The 19,906-nt window shown below is 40.5% G+C and overlaps 1 protein-coding gene across 3 annotated transcripts in view; it reads left to right on the forward strand.

The window, feature by feature from the left end:
- Window positions 1–19,906, forward strand: part of Tbl1xr1 (TBL1X/Y related 1) — a 132,597-nt gene that overhangs the window by 59,527 nt on the left and 53,164 nt on the right. For 2 of the 3 annotated variants that reach the window (XM_034499999.2, XM_076932188.1), the window contains exon 2: window positions 3,307–3,373. The exons of the other annotated variant lie outside the window; for it this stretch is intronic. The gene's annotated coding sequence lies outside the window, so the exon portion shown is untranslated. The remainder of the gene's footprint in view (window positions 1–3,306; window positions 3,374–19,906) is intronic. 3 annotated transcript variants of the gene reach the window in all.

Here is a 19,906-nt window from a genome sequence, read left to right on the forward strand (position 1 = left end):
CATGGGCTACCAGGCAGATTGAGATTGTGTCTTCAGAAAACAAATGGAAATTAAAAGGCAGATGTGCAGGACACAGCTTTACAGCTTGGCTCTCATTTGTCCTGTGATTAAAGCACATCTGTAATGTGCTTCTTCTTTGCAAGTGTGTGTCTGTCCTACAAGTTTAATTTTTGTGTGTGTCATTTGCTTTTGAAATGTGCTGCACAGTATTTAGGTGGCTACAGGTAAATGTTGCTTCATCTCAGAACTGTGATATGGCCTTCGGTGTGTTGATAAGAATTCCTGTCTTTAAGTTGAATTACCTTGACACAGCTGTGTTTCACTATCTGCTGTTTTCTGAAGATGAACTTGTCCTTGATGCTGTAGAAACAGTTATTTACTTAACCATTTAAATGGTACTTCTCTTAAGGATAGAAGTCTAAGGAAAAGTTAAATAAAAAACTAAAGAGTATTGAGGAGAGATAAGTAGTAGAACTTCCATTAAATACATCTGTAGGGGTCATAAGGAAAATTCTCACTGATGCCAAGGAAGAAAAAGAGCCCTGGAAAGAAGGAAACTAACTGGAATGGGCTGGATCAGTATTTTACCCAAGTAATGTGTGGCAGTTCATGTGTGTGGATGGATACACAGATGTGTGTGGTTAGACACACACATATGTAGAGCGTCCTTGCTAGTTTATTGACACTCAGTTGAAGTGACAGCAATGTTTCAGACACTTGATAAGGGCTCAGGCCTCCAGTGCAGCTGGCACTGATGGACACCGTTCGCTCTCCTGTTGTCATCCCATCTCCCAGCAGATGTCAGTGGTCACTGTAACTTTGTCCTGTGGATGTTTGGATAATGGTATCTACTTTTTAACGAACTTTACAAGAATATTCTTAGGAAGAAGCTGCATATTGAAGTGAGAATGGACAGGGTAGTAGAGTTAATTTTTAGAAACTAAAATGAACACCTACCTGCTCAATCTAATCACCATAGGTGTCTGAAATTAAAGATTGTCAAGGAAGCAGGCACGTTCCTTTTGAAACTATTAGTCTAAGTGCAAGCTGTGTCTTACCTTTTTTTCTTGCTGTTCTGGAACTCACTATGTAGTTGAGCAGTCTGGCCTTGAACTTAGAAATCCCCTTCTCCCCCCCACCCCCAGCTCCTCATACTTAAAATGAAGGTTTCACACCTAGGTCAGTGGACTGGTGTGTGTTGCCATGACCTTCTGTAACTAATGCTAAGTTGAGTTCTGAGTATCACCTCTTAGATGTGGCATATGAAACATAATTTTTTCTTTGTTATCTCGTTTATTAAATCCCGACTTCAGGTTTTTCTCCTTTTTCCCATTTCCATTCTTCCACCCATCCCCCCATCTATTCTGCCTTCATTTCTGTTCAGAAAAGGATATACCTACCATGGACATCAACCAAACATAATATATCAAGTTGCAGTGAAACTTGGTATGTCCCCTCATATTATGACTGGACTAGGTAACCCAGTAGGAGGGAAAAAGAGCCCTAAAAGCAGGCAGAAGAATCAGAGACAGGTCCCCTTTGTCCCCTCCCCCTCCTCCTCCTCCTGTTAAAAGTCCCACAAGATGACCCAGCTGCACAACTGTAATACATGTGCAGAGGGCCTAGGTCAGACCCATGAAGCTCCCTGGTTCTCAGTTCAGTTCTTGTGCTCCTGTGAGCCCGCTTTAGTTGATTCTCTAGGTTTTCTTGATGTGTCTTTGACTCCTCTGCCTCCTGTAATACTTTTCCCTCTTTAGCAGGATTCCCTAAGCTCGGCTGTGGGTCTCTCTGCATCTGTTTACATTAATTTCTGGATGAAGCCTCTCCGATGACAGTTGGACTAGGTACTGATCTATATGTATAGCAGAGTATAATGAAGAATCATATCACTGACTTTTTATTGTTGTTTTGCTAGTGATATTTGATTCTATACCAGGTCTGTGGGCTAGCTCTCCAGATAGTGTCAGTGGTGGCCTCCCTCTTGTGGCATGGGTCTCAAGCTAGACCAATCATTGGTTGGCTATTTCCACAATTTCTGCACTACCTTTGGGCCGCAAACCCGGTCTCCCCTGCCCCACCTCACCCCGCCTATCTTGTAGGCAGGACAAAGTATAGGTTGAAGGTTTTGTGTCTGGATGGTGTGTGGGAGATGGGAAGACAGATCTTTTATGTTCATGGAGCAGTACAATTAACATAGTAAAAGTGGTCATCCTCCCCAAAGTAATGACAGATTCGATGAAATCCCCTTCACATTTACAACATTATTCTTTACAGAACAGTTGAAAGAACAATACTCAACTTTATATGGAAAACCAGAAAACCCAGGATTAGCTAAAACAGTCAATCTTGTACAATAAAAAACAACTTCAGGAAATATCATCTTTTCTGATTTCAAGCTGTACTAGAGAGTTATAGTAATAAAATCCACATGTTTAGCGTAAAAACAGTTGATCAGTGGAATTGAATTGAAGACCCAAACATAAATCTACATACTCTTGAACACCTGATTTTTGATAAAGAAGCCAAAATTATTTAACAGAAAAAAGAAAGCATGTTCAACAAATGGTGCTGGTCTAATTGGATATCTGCATGTAAAAGAATGCAAATAGATTTATTTCTACCACCATGCAGAAAACTGATGTCCACGTGGATCAAAGACCTCAACATAAAACCAGATACATTGAACCAGGTAGAAAGTGAGGAACAGCCTTGAACACATTGGCACAGCGGATAACTTCCTGAACAGAACACCAGTACTGCACAAGCAGGAAGAGCAACAATTAATAAATGAGACCTCATGAAGCTAACAAGCTTCTGTCAGGCAGAGCAAACATGACTTTTCTGATGCAGATGTCCCATGGGTAAGGGGCCTGTGAGTCACCCACCAGGGCAATAGAGGGGAAAGCCTGGAAGATATAAAGTCTGAGATGAGCACCTGACGTGTGATTGAAACAATTCCAAAACCAGATAAATGTGTCTGTCATCACAATATATAGAATGTATGTTCCCATCATTCCCATGGCTCATGGCCATGTCTGAAGAACTTTAATGCAGTTGTACTCTCTGGGAGTGAGCTGAATCGGGGAGGTCACACACGACCTTCCCCAGATGCTGGGCGGAAACTGGATTAGCCTCTCAGGACTATAAGCATGCAGTGTTTGCTGCTGCTTGTGACACAGCTGTGGTGGAGAGTCTCACTGTTGGGACACTGAAGACTTGTATAAATGAGTATTTTGAACATGTGGAGGTTGGCATGGGAAATCTTAAGTTGAATTTGGGCACTGAAACTATTTTCCTTTTCCTTAGCCTCAGCAGCTTGTGATTGGTAGTTGGATATCCAGTTGCACATCCTCACATCAATGCACTGCCAATGGTAAGGTGCTTCTTCTTTTTCTCCTGTCCGTGTTAGTGCTTTATAGCTGTGTTTATTCTTGTTTTTTTTTTTTTTTTAAGAGACTACTGAGAAAAATTTCTGAAAAATCTCAGAAAACACAAAAGTTTAGAATTTATAGCTAAAGGAACCCTATTTTAAAATTTCTCATTTTCCTGTAATTTGTGTGGTTACCCAGTGCCTTACTTTTTTTGTTGTTGTGCTGAGTCAATATGACTAAGGCAACTTACAGAAGAAAGCCCTTCTGTTACAGATGGGGGCATATGGTTTTGAAGTGTTCGAGTCCATGACCACGGAGGCAGGGAACACCAAGGCAGGGAGCGTGGTAGTAGTCAGGTCGGCACAGTGCTTGAGCAGTGACTGAGAGCTTACGTGCTGAGACAGCAGCTGTGAGACAGTGAGAGAGACCTAACTGTGAGTTGAGTTGGTGAGATTGTGAAACCAAGTCCACCCCCAGTTATACATCTGTCTCTTCCAGTAAGGCCACACCTCCTAATTCTTCCCAGTTTCAGCACCTAGGACCCAAGCATTTGAATACAGGGGACTGTGGGGCCATTCACATTCACATTCAGACCACCACATGTGATGTAAATATGATCTTTTGTGAAATGAACTACATTTTGTGAGTAGAATTAATTGCTTTTGTTAAAAATTTGATATTGATAGTAATAATTCCTTTATTTTTTGTTCATCATTTTAGTGAGTTTTACGATATTGTGCTTATCCTGATATTACTAGTTAATGTGCAGCTAAATGTATAATATTTTACATTTTTATTTAGTTGTTAACTTTAGGGGAAAGACACCTTTACCTTTTTAGAAAGGTTTAGAGGTCTTTAATTTTGAATTGTAAATCTCAGCTGTTATGTAAAAATGACTACATTTCCTGTTTGATGACAATAGTAAAGTTGTATTAAATTCCTAAGATTTGTTTGTGCTATAGGTTCAGTGAGCTCACAAACTAAAATTCAGAATGATTTTATTTTAGTCTAATATTGTGTGTTTGGGGGTCCTTTTGCTTTGTGTCTTAGACATTTTTTTTAATTAAAAATTTATTTGACTGTGTGTATCATGCATTTTGACATGTTTCATTTTCCTGTCTTCACTCCCACCCCCCTTTACTCCCTCTGGGATATTCCTTCTTTCTAACATATGCATGTGCCACCTGTACCCCCTCTTTTTCTTCTTCTTCTTCTTCTTCTTCTTTTTTTTTTTTTGAGACGGGGTCTTACTATTAACTTAGGTTGATGTAAAATTCAGAGAGATCAGCCTGCCTCTGCCTCCCAAGTGCTGGGACTGAAGGTGTGTGTGTACCACTGCATCAACCATGGGCTTCATCATGGTTTATTTCGGTGAGTGGGTGCTTATGTGCTGGAGCAAGGATAGCTTTCCAGTGGCTACCCTTTTGAAGGGAAAGGACATCCCGGCCCCCCAGCAGTCATTACCACCCACTGGAGCCTTTTAAACAGTAGTCTTCCTACTTGGCTGTTGTGTGTTTGGGAATAAATAGAATGACTGGCAGTCCCTTATACCCCACATTTATATTGCTGAGATGTGATTACCTTTATTACATCAACAATGATCTGAAAATATTAAATAGAAAATTATACAAATAAACTGTTTACTGATTTTTAAGCTGAGCACTGCTATGAAGACTGTGCTTGTCCTGTTGTGGATGGGAAGCTTCCTACTGTCTAGTGATCCACTTTTCCTGCCCATTTGTCAAGGGTACATGCATGCCAGTAATTTTTTTAAAAACTTAATAATACCCCTTAGGGAGGACGAAGACCTTCCACTGGTTAGAGGAGATAACTTTGTGGCCACATAGCCGTAGCTGGGGAAAGGCTCAGTGTATACAGTGTATACTAAGTGCAGTGTCAGAAGTTTATTTCCCCAGTTGAAGGAAGAGATTATTTCCCGTTTTCCTCTGAACATTTCATGTGCCATTGCACTGGTGAGAGGGCCTAGTCCTGGTGAGTGCTGCTGATATAAACACTGGGGATTGGTGACCCCTTTGCCACCTTCCCTGGACCATACGTTGAGTTTACACTGCCTTACCTCTTAAAATGCACTTTATATGACCAGAACTGACAGTTTTCCTTTCTCAAAGTCTCTTCATGTTAGTGGGACTCATTGGCTAACAGGGTATGTGATATTAGAGAGAAAAGTTACAGCTCCCTCTCCCATCCACAGCCCCTGTTACAGATGCTCTTTCTGACAAATTGTGCACTGCTATGTCCTGCCTGATTATTGTACCGGTTTCATCTCGAAATATTTCAGTATTAGAAGTTGCATACTCCTATATAATTAAAATAGCATTTTCTGCCTTAAACTGGCATTAACTTTTTCATGTGAAAAGGAACGTGAGTACATGTTATTCATATTGGAAACCACAGAACAGGTGCTGTCTTCACCATTGTTGACTCGGCAGTGGTTGGGTGTCCATCTAGACCTGTGCCTCCTTCATTTTTTTCCTCCGGGTAAGAGTAAGTTAGGGCCCTTCTGGAAACAACATTGTAACAATACTTGTCTCTTCCTGATTGTCCTCTTTTAGTTTCCATATATGGTATCTGGATGTCCGTCCATGTTGTAGCCAGTAGCACAGTCTCCTGTCTTACTTGCCTTTCTTTTTCTGAGATGGTCTCATTTAGCCTTGCTGGCTTGGAACTCACCAAGGTCTACCTGTTTGTCTCCTCAGTGCTTGTGATAAAGGTGTGTACCATCATGTCTGTTCTGTTCCCTGCTTATTTTCAAAGGCTGAAGAACACACCATTTTATGCATATTTTTTTCTTTGATTAGTGTTTTGCTTTGTGGGCATTTGGATTGGTTCTGGTTTGGTTTATTCATGGTAGTTATCTGAGATCTTGATTTCAGATTTTAAGAAGTTCCTTTTGGCTTTCTGAGCAGGCTTCTTGGAGCGTGTTGTGTTTTAGTTTAACATTTTTGAGGATTTTCATACTGTGGACAAGATGTTGGTTATTTCATAGGTGTGAGATGTTGACAATTTTTAATAGCCATTTTAAGCTTCTTGAATTTATGTTTTTATAGAATGTTGACAAAATGCCTAGTTGCTGTGCACAGTTTACTTAATTATCCCTTTCTTCCTGTCTGTAAAGCTTCCCCTACTCTGTTTTGTTAATTATATTTCTTTAGGGAAATGTTCATCTTTTCTTTGTATTTTCTGCAAGTCAGCTAGGTTCAAGGGTTTGATGTAATTTTGGTCTCCTCCCTCATTATGTGGAAGCCATGGAGGGCTTTACTAGTGCATCCCAGAAGAAGCATCTAATAGTCGAGGAGGCTCATCGGTGACTGTGACCGAGATGCCAAATTCATTCTTCCAACAGTGTACACAGACATTAGTGCTTCTACAAAGGAAACCTCGTGTCCTGCCTTGTACAGGAGATGCATGCACCTTGGTTTTGTTTGTTTGTTTGTTTGGGTGGTTGTTTTTTTCCCCTTTCTTTACTGGTTTTAAAATACTGACTTGTTCCCCAGGTTCCTAGAAGGTAGGGTTTGTTTAAGTGTTATTGTGTGCTTATAGATTGACCATCTGACATATTTATTGCTTTGTGGTTTTATTATTACTAATGTCAGATTTTCTTGGCTAAAGGAGCCTTTTCAAGCTGACTTCAGTCTTTGAAATGACGGTAGCAAACATGGATAGATCCCTGCTGTCCATCACAAGATAGTCCATCGCCTTCTGCATGGCTCTAGTCTCCACATCAGTCTGTTTGCTCTCAGTACAAAGCAGAAGTAAGGCCACAGGAATGGGTTCAGGAAGTAGGTTGATTCTGGGGAAGCAATGTATGTGTATTTCTTATATAAATTTTGCATTTTATTTTTAAAATTCAACTTCTCTGTCAGTTTTTTCATGATGAAAGATACATAACAAATTAGGAAATATTTAAAAATAAACAAGACTATAAAGGAAAAAACTCACCAATATGTTAAATATTAGTAATCATATTAATCATAGCTAATGTTGACTATATAATTGCTATATTGCTTATATATTAATAATATAATATATAATTATTGTTAACAATCATGTTAATTTCATCCAGTATTTAAATTACATTTAATAGTGAACAATAAAACAATAAAATGACATGTAATTAAATATATTAAATGTAGACTTCTGTTCTCTGAGTCAGAGTCTCTGTATATATGTACGTTCTTATGTACGTATGTATATAGCTCAGGCTGACCTTCAATTCAGGTTTCCTTTCTCAGCCTTTTAGTGCTGAGGTTACAGTGCACCACCTGTCCTTCCAGAGCACAGCTTAGTATCCAGGGTGCAGGAGCCAGTGCTCCTCTGAGATCTGGAAAGGAATGAGTGCTGTGTTATCTCCTCCTGCCTGTGTCCTGCTGGTTTAGTGTTGTGTTTTGAAATTGTTGTTTGTCTCATTCTGGCTCAGGTTGGCCTTGACCTCACTGTGCCATCAACCTGAACTGACACATTTGCTTCCTGGGTTTCTGAGTGCTGGGATGACAGACTTGAGGTCCACATTTTATTAATGCATTTAGGTAATCCTTGGTTGGCTGCATTGGATTTCTGTCTAGTATTTGGCTAAATTTTTGATTGGATACCATTTCTTGGTGTGGTATAGTCTTGCTTTTTCTCTGTAAGTGCTTAAAAAAAAGAAAACAACCCAAACTACAGTTTGTCTAGCTTTAAAAATGTAGGCTAAAGAAGTAATAATCTCATGCCCTTTTTTGGACGCACACCCTCTTGTCGACTCCTTGGATACCAGGCACATGTGGTGCATAGACATACACGCAGGCAGATTATTTACCCATTAGATAAAAATAAATAAATAAGCTTTGTTTGCATGTGTGTTTGTGTATAAAATGGGCATTTTAGAGTGCATCTTGTAATCAGCTGAGATTGTTTACTGTGGTTCTTCTGATTGACATTTCTGCTAGAAGGTGTTTTGATGACTATATGCAGGTCCTATTCTTTAAATATTCCAAAAGCAATTTTGCTTAACAGATAAATTTGTGAACCTGTTCCATCAATTTGTTTAGCCCCATTTTTTTGTTGTTGTTCTGATTCTACAGTCATTCCCCAACATGTAAAATATAACTTCATTTAACAAGAGTTCTTCTCATCTTAGAACCATGAAGGGCTCTGTTAGGCTTATTAGTTTCTATAGAATTGAACACTTAGTCACATCTGTTTGTTTTCAAGTACATCTAAATGTTCTGCTGTGTGGACAGGGTATGAGGAGGGCAGGTCAGGGCTGCCCAGCATTTCCTAATGACCTGTCACCCATTCGTGCACAGCCTTGCTTTGTCCAGGTGCTCGGGAAAGTTGGATGGTGTGTTCAGGTTGATTATCCTAAAAGAGCAATCTAGGTAAGACTTCCAGGAGGTTATGTTTGTGTGTGTCTCTGTGTTTCTTCCTCTGCCTTAGTTGTCTAGGTAAGACTCAAAGCACTATGGTGATAAGAATTGAGAGAGTAGGGTCCCTGAGAGGAAACAGTTTTCCTCCCATTTAGTATAATGCTGGCCATAGGTTTGTTGTATAGAACCTTTGTTACATTGAGGTATGCTCCTTCTAATTCTTGGCTTTTTTTTTTTTTTTTTAAATGAAGAGGTTTTGTCCTTAATTCTCTTTATGTGCTGACTCGCACTTAGAGTTTTGTGTACGTTGAACCAAGCTTGCATCCCCGTATCAACTTGGGTGTGTGATCTTAATGTATTCTTGAACTTGATTTATAAGAGTTTTATGAGAGTTTTTACATATGTGTTCATTTGGGAAATTATCTGAGGCTTGCTCTCTGTGTAGTTGCCCAGTTTGGGTATGAATGTAATGCTGTTGTAGTAGAATGAGTTGGAGGACCTGCATGGTAGGAAGGGAGAACTCTGACAAGTGTCTGTCCTGAACGACAGTGTGAGCTGTGACAACCCCTTCTCTCCTAGAGAAGAAGTATAACAAAGTTACAAGTTTGGTAGGCTTTGCCCGTCATCCATCTAAATGTGCACTTTTCTTTATTGACAACCTTTCAAATTCCTGCTTCAATGGCACTGATACCAGGTTGCTTATATCATTTTAATTCTGGTAGGGCCTACATGGGTTAGAAACTTCCATTCCATGTAGAGGTTTTTAGAGTATAAATGATTACAGAATTGCTAAATTATTGGCTTATTAAATTGAAAGCTGTAGGAACCCCACCCCCACATCACCCCCACCCCTTTACCACTAAATGTATTTGTTTTCTCTTTTTTTCTTCTGGCCAGTTTGTTATTCTTCGTGGTGTTCCCCCCCCCCCCCCCCCCAAGGAATTAGTGCAGTTTGACTGATTGGTTGTATGGTTGTTTTTAGCCTCAGTTTCACAAATTTCAGCCTCTGCCTTTTAGCACTGCTGCCATCTGTAGTTTTGTTGTTTGTTTGTTTGTTTTTCTTTTGGATTACTCTTACTCTTGTTTTCCAGGACATTGGGGTACGTTGTTAGCTTATTTGTGATTCCCCTCCCCAAGTAAGCTCTCAGCGGTAAACTTTCCTCTTAGAACTGCCCTGGCTGTCCCAAATGACATGGCTTGCTAGCTTTCATATCCATGATCTTTGCTTTGCTGAGGGTCTCAGTGGTCATCTCAGGGTATGTTGTTCTATCTCCATGCATTCCTGCAGTTTTTTAGTTTTCTAGTAATTGGTTTCAAACTTTATTGCATGTTGATCTGATGGATAAGAGGTTATTTTGATTCTGAGTCATCCTAGCAAGCCTAGATTGGTATGCAGAGCACTCTGTGGTCTCAAACTTGTTGAGCTTCTGCCTTTTTCCTGAATGCAGGGATTAAAGTTCTGCACCAGCACACCAGCCTGTTCCCGTTAGTGCATCTGTAAGCCTAATCATCATCAAATATTTGAAAAACTGTTATTTCTAGCCACATAATGGATGTCTTTGTTAGGGTCTTACTGGAACAAACACCATGACCAAGGCAACTGTTACAAGGACAACAGTTAATTGTCCTTACATGTTCAGAGATTCAGTCCATTATCATTTGGTGGGAGCATGGCAGTATCCAGGCAGGCACGGTGTAGGCAGAGCTGAGACTTCTCCATCTTTATCTGAAGGCTGTTAGTGGAAGACTGACTTCCAGGCAGCTAGGGTGAGGGTCTTAAGCTCAACGTCCACAGTGACACACCTACTCCAACAGGGCCACACCTCCTAATAGTGCCACCGCCTGGGACAAGCATGTACAATCACAATAGGAAATTTCTTTCAAAATCCTAGGAAATGGAAATTTCTTTCAAAAATACATTTTTCTTTTATCTGTTTCTTATCATGTGACAATACATGTGACAGTACATGCCGCAGTGTACACACCAGTGTTACTGACTCGACCATCGATTTAGGCATGTTGACATCCTCTCTTACCCATTCTGACAAATTTAGGATGGAATTTCATAGTAGTTTATATTTGCATTTTCTTGATGACTGTGAGTGGTGAACATGTCTTTTAGTGCTTCTCTTGAGTTTCCTCTGTTGAGAATCTACTCCTTAGAGTTGTATTAATTAAATTACTTAGTTTGTTTCTGTCTGGTTTTTTTGAGTTCTTGATATAGTTGGGTATTAGTCCTCTATCAGATGTGGTATTAGTGAAAATCTTTTTGTATTCTGTGTACTGCCGTTTTGACCTGTTGACAGTGTCCTTTGCCTTATAGAAGCTTTCCAGTTTCAACTTATTAATTGTTTTAGTGTCTGTGCTTTCCTTGTTCTGTTCAGGAAGTTGTCTCCTGTGCTTGTGTATTCAAGGCAGTTCCCCACTTTCTCTTCTGTAGAGTCCAGTGCATGTGGTTTTGACCTCTTGGATCTGAGTTTGGTGCAAGATGATAAACATTGATCAATTTGCATTCTTCTACATGCAGGCATCCAGTTTGACCAGCATCATCTGTTGAAGATGGGCTCCTCACCCCACCCCCATTGGTTGTTTTTGGCGTCTTTATCAAAACATCAGGTGGCCAGAGGTGTCTGGATTTATGTCTGTGTCTTCATTTCGATTCAGTTGGTCATCTTGTCTGTTTTTGTACCAATAGCATGCTTGTCTTTATACCAATAGCATGCTTGTTTTTATTACCATAGCTTTGTCATACAACATGAAATTGGGAGTGGTGAGACCTCCAGTTAGGATGGTTTTAGCTATCCTTTTGTTGTTGTTTTGTTTTGTTTGTTTTTGTTGCTTGGTTAAAGTTACCCCAAGATATTTCATCATTTGTGACAATTGTGAAAAGTGATATTTTTCTGTTTTTTTTTTTTTTTTTTTTTTTTGGGGAGGGTGTTTTTGTTTTCCCAGCTCATTTGAAATTTTTGCATAGGAGGGCTACTGATTTTTTTTTTTTTTTTTGAGCTAATCTTGTATCCAGCCAGTTCCCTGAAGGTGTTTTATTAGTTGTATGAGTTTCCTGGTAGAATATTCAGGGTTGATCCTATCCTATCTTCAGCAAATAGGGATACTTTGGCTTCTTCCTTTCCAGTTTGTATCCTCTTGATCTTCTTTAGTTGTCTTATTGTTCCAGCTAGAACTTTAAGTATGGTATTGAATAGATATGGAGCGAGTGGACAGTCTTGTTTTATTTCTGATTTAGTGAAATTGCTTTGAGTTTGTTTCCATTTAATTTGATGTTGGCTATTGGCTTACTGTGAACTGCTTTTCTTATATTTAGGTATGTCCCTTTTATCCCTAATCTCTCCAAGACTTTTATCATGAAGGGGTGTTAGATTTTGTCAAAGACCTTTGGCATCTAATAAGATGATCATGTGTTTTTCCTTTCAGTTTGTTTATATGGAGGATTAGATTGATAGAATGTATGGGATGAAGCCTACACGATCATTGTGAATGATGTTTTTGATGTGTCCTTGGACTCAGTGTACAAGTACTGTTTTATTGAGTATTTTAGCATTTATGTTCATAGAGGAAATTAATTCTCTTTGTTGAATTTTTGTATGGTTTTGGTGTCAGGGTAACTTTGGCTTATTAAAATGAATTTGGCAGTATTCCTTCTGTTTGTATGTTGTGGAATAATTTGGAGTATATTGGCCTTAGCTCGTCTTTGAAAGTCTGGTAGAATTCCTCTGGTTCTCTGGCTGAAGTGGCCTATTCTTGAGTAGAAGGTCTCCATCTGAGTGGGGGGCTAGACTACTGACAGCAGGGATGGCCTCTGTTCAAGCAGAGGGTTTCTGCTGAATTGCCAGGGCTAGACTTCTGGCAGCCAGTGTGGCCTCTGGTGTAGCCCGGGGTCTTCCTCGGTAATTGAAGGCAGCTATACAGTGATAAGGAAGTGGGGGAGGGCTGGATAGGCACTGAGAAATTGGGGGTGGTTTGCTGATGGCAGTGTACCTTGGGTTTCTGTGTGCCAGTGTGGCCTCTGGGGAAACAGGGGACTTTAGCTGGAGGTGTGGGTCAGGATAGGGTGACTAGGAGATGGGTGCCGGGGAAGTGTTGGTGGTCCTTGTGCCAGGGGGCTTTTCTGGTGATCTGTGGGACTAGGTAGACTGGTAGCATTCACTGGAGGTGCGGGTTGGGATATAGGCAATTATTAGTCTTTAAATTTTTCATGTTGCTTCCAGGAAACATCAAATTTATATAAATGTGGCATACTTTTGGGGTCTATGGAGTGGTGGCATTCCATTTCTTGACAGACCAAGCTACATGAGCATGATCTGCACCTCCTTTCCAGCTGGTGAAACTAAGCAGAGCACCAGAGTGTGCTCCGGTGCCTGCATGAGGAGAGGGACAACCCTTACGGTTCAGATTGTATCACAGAGCAGAGGTGGGTGGAAGATTGGTTAAATTGTTCCCAGTTTTCAATTTTAATTATATTAATTATGCATAATGGCTTTTAGTAGAACATTTTCATGTATATAATATATTTTGATCTCCCCCAATACCTTCTCTCAAACCTCTCTTATTTTCTTTGATCTCTTTCTTCTATCTAGCCAGCCTCTCTTGGATTTTCATTGCTTTCTTGTCTTCTCTCTCTCATTTCCTTCCCTCCTTTCCTCCTTCCCTCCCTCCCTCCCTCTAAATGATGGAGTGACAGCATATTTTTAATTAAAGTTTTTATAGGACCGTGAATCAAAGGTTATTTACAGATGCATGGACAGTTTTACTGGTGACTACAGTAAAATGTCCTTTCCTCCTGAGGCCCTCTCCTGCCAACTGTTAAACTGCTTCTACATCCTCAGGGAGGGGAGGGGCCTAGCAAGTAGTCCCTCCTCCAAGAATGGTTGGCAGCGAATCACATAAAGTTTGAACAATATTCATTCCTGGTGATACTGACTGGGGCTATAGGGTTGGGGGTAGAGTGCTGGGGGTGATAGTATGCAGGTGAGAAGAAGTTTGTCCTACTGTTCTCGAAAGTTAAAAGATTGTTATTTCAGAAAAGGCTTTTTAAAAAAATTTTTTTATGTCCAGCTTTCTTTTTATTGGATATTTTATTTACATTTCAGATGTTATTCCCTTACTGCAATTCCTCCTCACCCAGGAACCCCCATCCCATCCCCCTTCTCCTGCTTCTGTGAGGATGTTTCTCTCCCCCCCCCCCCCCAATGGCATGCAGCCTTCATGGGACCAAGGATCTCCTCTCCCACCTATGCCCAACAAGGCCATCCTCTCCTACATATACAGCTGGAGCCATGTGTCCCTCCCTATGTGCTCCCAGGCTGGTGGTTTAGACCCTGGGAGCTCTGGTTGGTTGGTATTGTTGCTCTCCTCATGGGGCCACAAACCCTTTCAGCTCCTTCAGCTCCTCCTCTCTAACCCCTCCTTTGGGACACCCTTGATCAGTTCAATGGTTAGCTGTGAGCATCCACCTCTGAATATTTCAGGCTCTGGCAGACCTCTAAGGACACAGCTATATCAGGCTCTTGTCAGCATGCACTTCCTGACACCCACATCAGCATCTACCTTTGGTGACTGTACATGGGGTGGATACCCAAGTGGAATGGTTTCCTTCAGTTTCTGTCCCACACTTTGTCTCCATATTTGCTCCTTTGAGTATTTTGTTACTCTTTCTAAAAAGGACTGAAGCACCCACACTTAATCTTCCTTCTTGATGAGCTTCATGTGGTCTATGAGTTGAATCTTGGGTATTGCAAGCTTCATTTGAAATAACAAAAAAAACCCAGGATAGCAAAAACTATTCTCAACAATAAAAGAACTTCTGGGGGAATCACTATCCCTGACCTCAAGCTGTACTACAGAGCAATAGTGATAAAAACTGCATGGTATTGGTACAGAGACAGGCAGGAAGATCAGTGGAATAGAATTGAAGACACAGAAGTGAAACCCGATCCTTGACATAGGAGCTAAAACCGTCCAGTGGAAAAAGGACAGCATTGTCAACAAATGGTGCTGGTTCAACTGGAGAACAACATGTAGAAGAATGCAAATTGATCCATTCTTATCTCCTTGTACAGAGCTCATGTCCAGGTGGATAAAGGACCTCCACATAAAACCAGATACACTGAAACTAATAGAAGAGAAGGTGGGGAAGAACCTTGAATACTTGGGCACAGGGAAAAAGTTCCTGAAGAGAACACCAATGGCTTATGCTCTAAGATCAAGAATTGACAAATGAGACCTCATAAAATTGCAAAGTTTCTATAAGGCAAAGGACACTGTCAATAGGGATAGTGAATGTGGGCTTTCCATTGTTTTTGTCGTTGTTGAAGGCCAGCCTTAGTCCGTGGTGGTCTAATAGGATGCAAGGGATTATTTCAATATTTTTGTATCTGTTGAGGCCTGCTTTGTGACCAATTATATGGTCTGTTTTGGAGAAGGTACCATGAGGTGCTGAGCAAAGGGTATATTCTTTTGTTTTAGGATGAAATGTTCTATAGATATCTGTTAACTCCATTTGGTTCATAACTTCTGTTAATTCCACTGTGTTTCTGTTTAGTTTCTGTTTCCATGATCTGTACATTGCTAAGAGTGGGGTGTTGAAATCCCCCACTGTTATTGTGTGAGGTGCAATGTATGCTTTGAGCTTTAGTAAAGTTTCTTTTATGAATGTGGGTGCCCTTGCATTTGGGGCATAGATGTTCAGAACTGAGATTTTAGTAAAGTTTCTTTTATGAATGTGGTGCCCTTGCATTTGGGGCATAGATGTTCAGAACTGAGAGTTCATCTTGGTAGATTTTTCCTTTGATGAGTATGAAGTGTCCTTCCTTATCTTCTTTGATAACTTTTGGTTGAAAGTCTATTTTATTTGAAATAGAATGGCTATGCCAGCTAGTTTCTTGGGACCATTTGCTTGGAAAATTGTTTTCCACCCTTTACTTTGAGGTAGTATTTGTCTTTGCCACTGAGTTGCGTTTCCTGTATGCAGCAAAATTCTGGGTCCTGTTTACGTATTCAGCCTGTTAGTCTACGTCTTTTTATTGGGGAAATTGAGTCCATTGATGTTAAGAGATATTAAGGAAAAGTGATTGTTTCTTCCTGTTATTTTTTTATTAGAGGTGTAATCATGTTTTTGTAGTTATCTTCTTTTGGGTTTGTTGAAAGATTACTTTCTTGCTTTTTCTGTGTTGTCGTTTCTCTCCTTGTGTTGGAGTTTTCCATCTATTATCCTTTGTAGGGCTGGATTTGTGGGAGGATATTATGTAAATTTGGTTTTGTCATGGAATATCTTGGTTTCTCCATCTATAGTGATTGAGAGTTTTGCTGGGTATAGTACGCTGGGCTGGCATTTGTGTTCTCGTTGGTATGACATCTCTCCAGGGTCTTCTGGCTTTTATAGTCTCTGGTGAGAAGTCTGGTGTAAATCTTATATGTCTGCCTTTATATATTACTTGACCTTTTTCCCTTACTGCTTTTAGTACTTTTTCTTTGTTTTGTGCATTTGATGTTTTGATTATTATGTGACGGGAGGAATTTCTTTTCTGGTCTAGTCTATTTGGAGTTCTGTAGGCTTCTTGTATGTTCATGGGCATCTCTTTCTTTAGGTTAGGCAAGTTTTCGTCTATCATTTTGTTGAAGATATTTACTGGCCCTTTAAGTTGGGAATCTTCACTCTCATCTATACCTATTATCCTTAGGTTTGGTCTTCTCATTGTGTCCTGGATTTCCTGGATGTTTTGGGTTAGGAGCTTTTTGCATTTTGCATTTTCTTTGACAGTTGTGTCAATGTTTTCCATGGTATCTTCTGCACATGAGATTCTCTCTTTTTATCTCTTTTATTCTGTTGGTGATGCTTATGTCTATGACTCCTGATCTCTTTCCTAGGTTTTCTACCATAGCAAGTCCTGGACACACTATCACACTGGAAATGCAGGATTCAGATTTAAAGTCACTTCTCATGAGGATGATAGAGGACTTCAAGAAGGATAATCTGGGGTAGTCTGCCTTTGAGATTTCTTTATTGTTTCTACTTCTATTTTTAGATCTGGATGGTTTTGTTTAATTCTTTTACCTGTTTGGTTGTGTTTTCTTGCAATTCTTTAAGGGATTTTTATGTTTCCTCTTTAAGGGCTTCTACATGTTTGCCTGTGTTCTCCTGTATTTCTTTAAGGGAGTTGTTTATGTCCTTCTTAAAGTCCTCTATCATCCTCATGAGAAGTGATTTTAAATCTGAATCCTGCTTTTCAGGTGTGATGTGGTGTCCAGGACTTGCTATGGTAGGAGAACTGTGTTCTGATGATGCCAGATAACTTTGGTTTCTATTGCTTATATTCTTACACTTGCCTTTCACCATCTGGTTAACTCTAGTGCTACCTGCACTCACTGTCTCTGACTGGAGACTGTCTTTCTAGTTATCTTGCTTATGTCAGAACTCCTCAGAGTCCAGATGTCTCTGTGATCCTGTGATCCTGAGCTCCTGTGTGGAAGAACTCCTGGGACTCGGGCTTCCTCTGGGATCCTGAAATCCTGCTCCCCTGAGTGCAGTGGTTCCACCACTGCTCTAAGATGGTTCAGGATATGGTGTCTTCACAGGAGCAGACCTGCTAGGTGTCTGTTCTAGCCAAAAGGACCAAGCAAGGGACGGAAGGGGAGTGGTATTCCAGAGGGGCGGGGTTTGGGTGGGTGATGGGTCCAGAGTGCCCCAGGCTCCCAATTGTCGTTCTGGGGCATAGGGTTGTCGGGGAGGGTTCTCACCAGGTACTGTAGGAAGGTTCAGGATAAGGTGTCTTCATGGGAGCAGACCTGCTAGGTGTCTGCCCCAGCCCAAAGGACCAAGCGAGGGTTGGATGTGTAGTGGTTTTTCAGAGGGGTGTCGATGGGTGATGGGTCCAGAGTGCCCCAGGCTCCCAGTTGTGGTAGGTTAGGATAAGGTGCCTTCATGGAGCAGACCAGCCAGGTGTCTGCCCCAGCCAAAAGCTTATTTTAAAACTATTTTACTTTTCAGTGTAATTTTTCTTATATTTTAATATTTTTTCTTATTCTGTTGTAATTTCATAGGAAGATCTATTATTCTCTGCTGTTTTTTTTTTTTCACATTACTTTGTCTAATGATGCTTTTCATTCAGTCTTGAAATGTCCGTTTGACTCTGTGCTGTGCATGCCTTTGAGGCTGATTTCCTTTCTGTTTAGGGCCTCTCGGATAAATTTTCAAGGCATCTTCTTAGGCTTAGCATTTGTTACTGTTGTCCCTTGTCTCTTGCTCCTTGCTCCGTTTGGTTTGTGTGTTGAGTAGTTTGGAGCTCTATTGTCTCTGGACAGTGTTAATTTAACATTTGGCCTTAATTTCAGAAATTGCAATAGGTAATGAAGATGCTTAGGCATGGAATCTAGGCTGAGCCCTAGCCCTTGGCAGTGAACAGTGTCTACCAGACTTTGGAGTCTACTGGCTCTGCTGGTCTCTGAAGCACTCGATCCTCAGGATCTCAAAGGTCTTACCATAATTGATGCTGTGGTGTACATGGTGACATCACCTGGTGAGTTTGTGTTGGTTCATAGAGAGTTACTTGAGTCACATCAGCAACTCTTTAGGTTGGGTATTTTCTCTTACTTTCTAGTTTTGCTGCGTGTATTTCATGACTTAGCTTGGCCTTTTTATTTTTCACCTCTTGAGTAAGGAATATGTTTGAGGCAAGGGTCTTGCTTTGTAGCTCAGCCTCCTAGGTATGGGAGTCGGGTGAATGCTGTCAGGGTTTGTGTCTCAGCTTTTAAAACTGAAAGTAACTTAATCAAAATATTAAGGGTTGAAAATAGGAAAGTATGTCATTTTGTGTTATCATTGTGTGTTTTATAGATAGTAGAGGGTTTTAATTAGGGAGAATAAGGAGTGGCTCCTATGCAACAGACCCCCCCACAAGTACTACTGCAGTTCATGGACAACCCATGAGAAAATGAACCCTGAAATAGTCCAGGAACAGGCTTCTTTGACACAGGAGTCACAAAGATTCAACACCTTTATACACTGTGATAGAGTAATATGTGAGGAAGGAGGAGGTGTGGGTAAAACCCACACCGAATGAGGTCCCGAACTGTGCTCTGAGATCTGGTGATGGGTATTGCTGTCCACAGCCTACAATGATGAAGCCTGGAGAACACACTACTGTGAACCTGAGTCTTTCTGAGTAACAGAAGGACTGTGCTGTCTATCTAGCAGCTAGGATTCAGCTTAAAGCATGAAGGTGGGCTTGCACACGGCCGCCGTAGTTGTGGTGTCTAGTGTAAGGAAATGCTGACGCTTTGTGAGCATTCTAGTTTCTGTGTGTGTCTGAAAAATTTCATAAAATCTTATAAAAAACTAAAGACTAGTAGGGGGAGGTGTCTAAATCAGGTTCCTTTGTTAGTTGAAGTTGTATTCAGTTCTCACAACTAGAATAAATTTACCAATAGCTCATGATTCATTGGCAGCAGTGCTCTGTCTGCCCTTAGCTCTGAACTACAGGGGTAGAGAAAAATAGAAAACCGTGAGTAACAGTGAGTGTGAGAAGACAAAGCACACTTACCTAAGTAGTTTGTTAAGTTCAAGAACTTAACAAAACTGGTCAGTTACAATCCGAGGATGTTAAGTAGAGAAACCAGAAATGAGCACTGTGTAACTTCTACATAGTGTGCAATCTTGGGCTTCTTATCTACCAAGGGGTAAAAGTCCTTTTACCTTGCATCCAGACTGTATATGCTGTCCACCAGTGTGGCTAGTGTTGCATTAGAGTGCCGTGCTGACATTTTAAAGTCTCTTACCATATTTTATTTGTAAACTAAATTGTTGTATACAAGAGAAATAAAGTATATGTATGATTTGTTAACATCTGCTCTTTTGGGCTGATTGGGGGGCTTGTAGACTCCTTGGCAGATAAGGGATGCTGTTTGCTGTGTTTCAGAATGGTAATAGAAAGAATGAAACCTTCTATGAAATGTATTCTTGGAGTGGATGGATACCACTTGCTTTGGTTCAACTGAGACTGGTGAAAGACCCAGTTGTTGGGATCACACATCAAGAGGTTTTAAAAATGCTATCATAGGACATGATTTCACTTTCTGCTTACTGTCTTACTTGAGACCAAATTATCAGTTACAAATAGAGTTTAAAACAATTTTTTCAAGAAAGATGTGTTAAAT

This window comes from Arvicanthis niloticus, chromosome 4 (assembly GCF_011762505.2).
Source record: "Arvicanthis niloticus isolate mArvNil1 chromosome 4, mArvNil1.pat.X, whole genome shotgun sequence".
Taxonomy (NCBI): domain Eukaryota; kingdom Metazoa; phylum Chordata; class Mammalia; order Rodentia; family Muridae; genus Arvicanthis; species Arvicanthis niloticus.